The sequence below is a fragment of the Cupressus sempervirens genome, chromosome 5 (assembly GCF_028749045.1).
Source record: "Cupressus sempervirens isolate cs-2001-9-10 chromosome 5, ASM2874904v1, whole genome shotgun sequence".
Lineage (NCBI taxonomy): Eukaryota > Viridiplantae > Streptophyta > Pinopsida > Cupressales > Cupressaceae > Cupressus > Cupressus sempervirens.
Window position 1 is genome coordinate 735,052,125 of NC_143122.1, and position 7,376 is coordinate 735,059,500.

Below are 7,376 nucleotides of genomic sequence, written 5' to 3' on the forward strand. Positions count from 1 at the left end.
CATGAACAAACATATAATATAAAATGATAACCAATAATTTCATGTACATTAACAAACACATAATATATTATGATAACCAATAATGTTGTATATGAACAAACATATAAAATATTAACCAATAATCTCATAAGTCAAATAATGTCATACATCAAATAAATGTCATCCATCAAATATAGAATGTCATACACATCAAATGTGTATCGAATATGTCTATTGATGCCTATATATATATATACATGTCTAGATCAACTATATCTTTTCGAAACAAGTCTCTAGACATCCTCTGTCATTGTGTGGAGGGAGACAATGGAGATGACGGGGTCCTCCTAACATGCTCACTCGACCTCTTGTTGTGACTCTTCTCTAACTCCAATTGATAAAAGAAAGTAGATATGAATCAATATTTATTATACATTGAAATCAAATATATGTACACACAAAATCAATTATTTTCTTACCACCATCAAATAGTCACTCTATAAGTCCACCTTGAATGCTTGTAGACAATCAGGCATGACAAGACCCTACAAAAATTCAATAAATATAATCATTTATAAAAAGAATTATAAATTTTGAGACTAACTATTATAAACAACAACTAAAATGAAGAAAATTCTTTCATACCTCTGTCAATGGTTGTGAGCTAGCCATAGCTATAGCCACTCCACTATCAACAGACTGTCATATATGAGGAGGTGTGTCTGACATCATGAGATGCATGTCATACAATACACATTACATCTAACATGAAATAAATATAATCAAATGAATTAAATTAACATGAAATAACTGTACCTGTGTGAAGCTCATATGATGTCTATGCTCTGAGTCTGTAGTAAAGGTTTAGGGTCCTATGGAGAATTGATGCACATGCATAATTTTTTTTGTCAATCCTTAATATGATTACGTAATAAATATATGTATTAATTAAAACGATTAAATTGATAGATACCTCTCGTGGAAGGGACAAAAAATGGGCCCGGAGGATCGCTGTTAGGCCCAGCAACACTCTGACCCTGAATTTTTAACAATGTCAATAGATGCTAATTAATTAATCATTCACTATACATATGAAATGTGATCAAATTAATAAATTATAATTGTAATTTACCTATGTGTCAATGCCAAATATGTCATTCAGGAACTGATCGGTGACAAGCCCATCATCCACACCATCTCCAGCATGAGTGCCAAATGTGCATAGGGATCCGCATGAAGTGCACATGTGACTAGGATGCATAGAAGGCTCCCCATAAACTAATGGGCTCATGGAATGGATGAGGGTCTCAATCAAAGCATTAATGGTCCCTAGAGCATTGGCCTCTACATGTTCCTTCAGAACTGAAGGAATAGTCACATGCCCATGCTGTGGCTTGACCACAGGTGCCCTAACTACATTAGGGTCACGATGTGCTCCTGACCTCTCAAATGATGACCCCCCACCTCTACCTTGGGAGTCTAATATATCACAATAATTGGGGATCTCCCCAAGGACAAAATCACAATATAATTTCTTCAAAAAACACATGGGGACCTCCTGATTGTTGCAAGGAGGGGCATCAAAAACCATCCACCATCTATCCCAAAAATTATTTCTAATAGCATTGTGTATGCACCAATGGATGGGGAAATATTTAGTACCCTCTCTAATATTATTTTTCTCACGGGGTTTTCTAAATAATGTACATATTCTACCTTTTGGTATTTCTATTTTTTTAACATCTTCATATGACAATTTATTTGCATAAAATCTTTTTTGTTCATCCCTCTTAACCCACCAAATATCTAACAGACCACTAACTAAGGCTATCTAGGTGTTAATGGATTCGAGGGATGATGCCAATTGAGCCCTCATTAGATTGGTTTGTCCATATTCTTTCAACCAAGCAATGAGTCTTTCTAATTCATTTTTGCCTCTCTCTATTTTATTTATTATATTTTATTGTGTGCCTGGCAGAGGTCTTGCAATTGGTTTGGGTTGTGGAATTTTTTGTTCTTCTTGAGGAGGGTTTTGGTTTTGAGGTTCTTATGGATTTTTTGGTTGATTATGGACATTTCTTGATAAAAATTCAATTGAAATCAAAATAAATAAACAAATCTAAATGACATTTGTAGAAACCCTACAAAAAAATATAAAAAGCCTAAAAAAAAATGGAAAACATATCAAACAATGCAAAGTTTAGTTTATATGACTTACGACATTGTCGTGGGTGCGCTTGTGGTCTTAGATTTCGTCAGCAAGGAGGCATTTTGGCAAAGGATGATGAAAATGTTGGATTTTTAACTCACGTACACGTTGGTCTCTATAGGAATAGTAGAAAATGCTGATGAAAATGATGGGCTATGGGTGTGCAAGCCATCATATATACTTTTTTTAATTTTTCTAATATCACGTATGTGCTATTGAAATAAATAAATTTAAAAATAAAAATAAAAAAAATTGTCACCTTTTTGGCACGACAACTCGGTGCATATGCCCTACTATTCCATGAGAGAATAATAATCATTGAGTAGAATGAGGAAAATTAACATCCAATGGTTTCATAGACTCAGACTCTATCAATATATCTCTTGTGAATTTAATCTTCTCCTGGTCAGTTTTGTGGCCACTCCTTAGAGGAGGACTAAAGAAAACCCACGTAAAGGGTCTACGTATCAACCTCAAGGGGAGAGTAGACCCCTTACCCTTACCAAATGCTAGCACCTCCTTAACCAAGTCATCTAGAATGATTTCATTATCCTTAGGAACCACAGGTGTGAAGTATTTATACTTATGTGTTGAGTTATGCTTTTTGTGTTTTCTCTCATGTTAGATTTTATATAAATTTTTGATGCAAAATGTTTGAGCTACTCATATGTTTGGAGTTTAGGATAATTGGATGTCTCCATTAGTTGTCTATTTTAAGTGAAAAGTAAATTATTAATTGTTATGCATAGGTGTTAGGTTGTCTTTGTTTCTTTCTAGTTAAATGCATATCCTTAAAAATCTAAATAATTTGTAAAGACAGTGTAACACATAGAAAATGAAAAAGAGAAATACTAGGGTAGACATTTCAAACAATTCACAATCCATTTGACAACTTAAGATTACCTATAGGAAATATGACATCATTAGTTGTCAAAATCCCTATTTTTTAAATTTTTGTTTTATATTTACAACTTAATATAATTAGTAGATATGTTTGTATATACTAATTCAATATATATTTACATATACATAATATAGTCTATATTAATAAGAGAATATATATTCTAAAAGAAGAGGATATTTTGTGTATATATTTCATTGATACGCTAAAAATGTTTATTCAATTCAACATCTCTCTTATTACAATTTTCTAGACAATTGATGGCAAAGTGTGATCCAAAGTATTATTAGAATTTTTTACATGTGCAGTTGAAACTAGAAACACTAAAAACAAATTATAATTTAAAAAAATGAAAAAATTCCCTTTATTATTTAAGGTGCAGCTCTCTATCTTGATGAAAATTTAATTTTTTTAAGGGGGATATAAATAAAAAATCAATGTTTTCTAATATACTACATCCAAACAAAAAAAGGAAAATTAATTTCACTTTTATTATGGTTGCACATATAGACTTCAAAAGTAACATTTATTGTGCATATATTTATGACATATATTATATTAAGTTCCCTGTCAATCATTTATGCATCAAGATGCATCTTGAGAAGTCATCATTTGGTAACATTAGATGGGAAATAGTGTGTGATCTCATTAGAGATGTGGTAGGAAAACCACTTTTAGACTTCGCAGTCAATTTTTAAACGTAGGAGGCTACATGACATATGTAAGAATACTTACCCTAGCATTGAACTGGTAGCAAGCATGCTTTCAAAAATATTATAATTCTTTTTTGATGAATAGTCCTTTTCTATTAATAAATAATATACTAAGATTACAGTTCACAAAAAAGGGTCAGGAGATACAAGATCACCTCATGAATAAGTTCACATGGCTATAGTCAGAATCAGACACTATTCATTAAAAAATAATAGATAAAGCAACATCAAGTGGCCAAAGCAGTGCTAGCCAAGGATGGTGGTTCATCACGATCATGAAAGCCCCAATCATCTTTGGGATTTGGGGGGGAGGCTAGGAACAATCCAGCCATCATCAACAATAGCAATAAGAGGATCAGTGACAACCTCCACATCTTTTATCTCTGGTTGTAGAGAAGTAATCATTAGATCTAGGTGAGCCCATTTCCCGTAAAGTGCCTATCGAGCACTAGGAGGAGGAGCTAAGGACCAGCTAGAGCCACGATGGGGAGGAGAAGCTTAGCAATGCTTGCATCCACTATCAACACCACTGGGAGAGCAATGGCGGGAAGCCTAGGAGCACTTGGTGTGTGAGTGGCGAGCTGAGGAATGGTGCCACTGATGATGGCCATTAGGTGCCGAAGTATCTGCCAAGGCATCTGGAGGAACTCTAGTAATAGTGCAAGAGACATTGTCCTCATGATTTAGCAGCTCCTACAAGTAAGCCACCTATAGGGAAACGTTGTTTGCTTGCACCTCAATCTACATAATTACATTATTACATATGCATGCCTTAGTTTACATGGCAATATTAATATCCAAAAAACTATTTGTGAAAAGAACAACATTCCTATCTTTCCATAGAGTAAACAAAATTTCCATCCTAAAGGTATGCCAAATCTAGGTGAATTTTCAAGGGATTCTAGGGGAATCCCCCAGAATAACCATGTGCCAAGAAAAGGGTTCAGGCTTGAATGGCTTGAAAAAATCCTAAATCCAGTGCCAATAATTTTGGGCACCCTAAAAAACTAGAAGATATGCATGAAAGACTTTGTTTGCCCACAAAAAAGGCATCTAGGATCAGGAACCCCAATATGCTTGAGCTGAGGCCCCAAGGGAAGAAATTGGAAGTCAAGACACCAAAAAAAATGGGCAATCTTGGGTTCTATAATAGCACTCCAAATCGTATCAAATTGTTTTCTCCATTGAGAAAGAGAAGATTGCAAATTCTATCTCTGATTGAGTGTAACCACCATCAAAAGATGGGGCAAAAGCCATCTATATCCTAGACTTGGCTTATAATTGGGAAAAAGAGTTGTAGGAAACCACTTCCAATCATGCCACCAAGGTCAAATAGACTAAATACCAACTTTATGAATTAAGTAAATGGGAATTGAAGAGAGTAATAGATCAAAAGTCTATCAATCTAAATAGATAAGGCGGTACTGGACTTGCATGTCTTCCCAGAATCTGAAACACATGGTAACCCTCAAGAAGAGATCCTTGGGAGTTCTAATACCTCATTTGAAAAAATGCAGAGAACTAGCACCTTAAGTCTTGGCAAAGGGAGTAACCTGAATGGCAAATAGGGGAGACCACCAAATGTTCTGTTGATTCAAGGAGAGACCATTATAGAACTCATCCCTAGCCCATCAAAGCTAAGGCTTGATTATTATCAAGCCTTCCATATGCTCTTGATAAAAAATGAACCCTGTATGGTCATTGACTCATGCATGATGAGTAGGGTGTGGAAACCAATCCCTTTCCAACCAAGTTAATTGATGGGAAAGCTAGAAGATATGCAATGTCAAACCAAAAGCTTCCAAGATTTACCTCCATTGATGGCATGAATAATCCATTTAGAACAAAGAGAAAGGCCTTGTTTCTATGTGGAAAGTAGGCCAAGACCACCAGATTCTTTTGGGAGAAAAAAAAATCCCAAGAAACTCTATGAAAGCCATGATGATTAGAACCAGAAGCCCAAAGAAAATCCCTGAGCAATCTTTCCAATTTTTGGTAGGAAGCTTTGGAGGGAACCCAACAAGAAGAATAATAGATATGAGTAGCCACAAGAACCTTCGAGAAAATCTTGAATTTGCTAGCAAGGGAGAGCAGTTTCCTAAGCCAATAGTCAAGCTTCTTGGTGATCTTGGCAAGCATAGCATTCCAAAGCTCAATATGTGAAGCTTGGAAAGTAAAAGGAATGCCAAGAAAGTAGAAAATCTCCCTATGAGTAACCCATTTCAATTTAAGCTAGCTGAGCCAAGGAAGAGTTGGCAAAAATGACCATCAAAAGTAGAGCATTTTATGCCATTGAATAGTAGATCCAGAGGCTTAATAAAAGGTGTCTAGGAAACTTAAGGTATTGTTGATGTTTTCTTCATCATCCAAAAGAGTGAGAAAGGAATCATCCACAAAATGACCATTAACTAGTTGGGAAGATGATTCAGGAAAGGAAATGCCATGAACTAGACTAGAAGACATAGAATGAGCCAGCAAATAGCCAAATCCTTCAACAACAAGGACCTAAAGCACTGGTGCCAAGGGGTAACGTTGCCTGATTGAACAAAAAAGGCCAAAAGCCTTAGATTATGACTTATTGATGGCAATGCAAGAATTAGCATTGCCAAAGAGAATCTCGATAGACTACAAAAAAATGGGACCCAAACCCAAAGCCTAAAGCATAGCCAAGATAAAGGGCCATTCAATGCGATCATAGGCTTTGGCAAAATCAATCTTTAAAAAAATAGCCTTCTAATTGGACTTGCAAGCCCACTCGATTCCTTCTAACATAGCAAGAATGTTGTGAAGAATATATTTGGACTTAATAAAGCCACTTTTCTTAGGGTGAATAATTAAAGGCAATAGATGTCAAATTTTGAGAGAAATTGCCTTGGTAATAATCTTATAAGACACATTCAGAAGGATATTGGGCCTCTAATTGTATATGTCCTCTGGATCGTCGGCTTAATGTATGAATTTGATATTTCCTTTATTTATAATGTCTCCTAAACTTTTAGTATGATAGGCTTTAAGATAAACTTTGTGTAGATTATGACCTATATGTTCCCATAGGTGTTTGTAAAATTCATAAGGAAACCCATCACACCGAAGGGATTTATCATCAACCATGGAGTAGACCACCTCCTTAAGGTCTCAGAGTGAAATAAGTTGGTCATAGAAAGCACGTTGCTCAACTACTAGGTGGTTTGGAGTAACAAAGATACACTTTCTCAAAGCTTCCTCTTGAGCAGCCAAATTTCCTTGGGAAGCAAAAACGTTCTCATAGTGATGAAAAAATGCTTACAAGATGTCAGGGAGACTAGGAAGAAAAGGAGTTCCTTGTTTGATTTTTTTAATCCCAACATTGGTATGAAAAACTCAAAGAGTGTAGAGGAACTCCTTCAAAGCTGTATCACCAACCTCCAACCATTGGAGATGGGCTTTGATTTGGCCTCCTCGAGCAGCATAGTTATCAACAACTTGTTTTTTATGGTGAAGCATGGCAAGCTGAATTTGCAAATCCACATCAAATGGATTAAGGGTGAGAGCCTTAAAGGATTTTTTGAGCACAAAAATGTTGGCTTCATAAGAC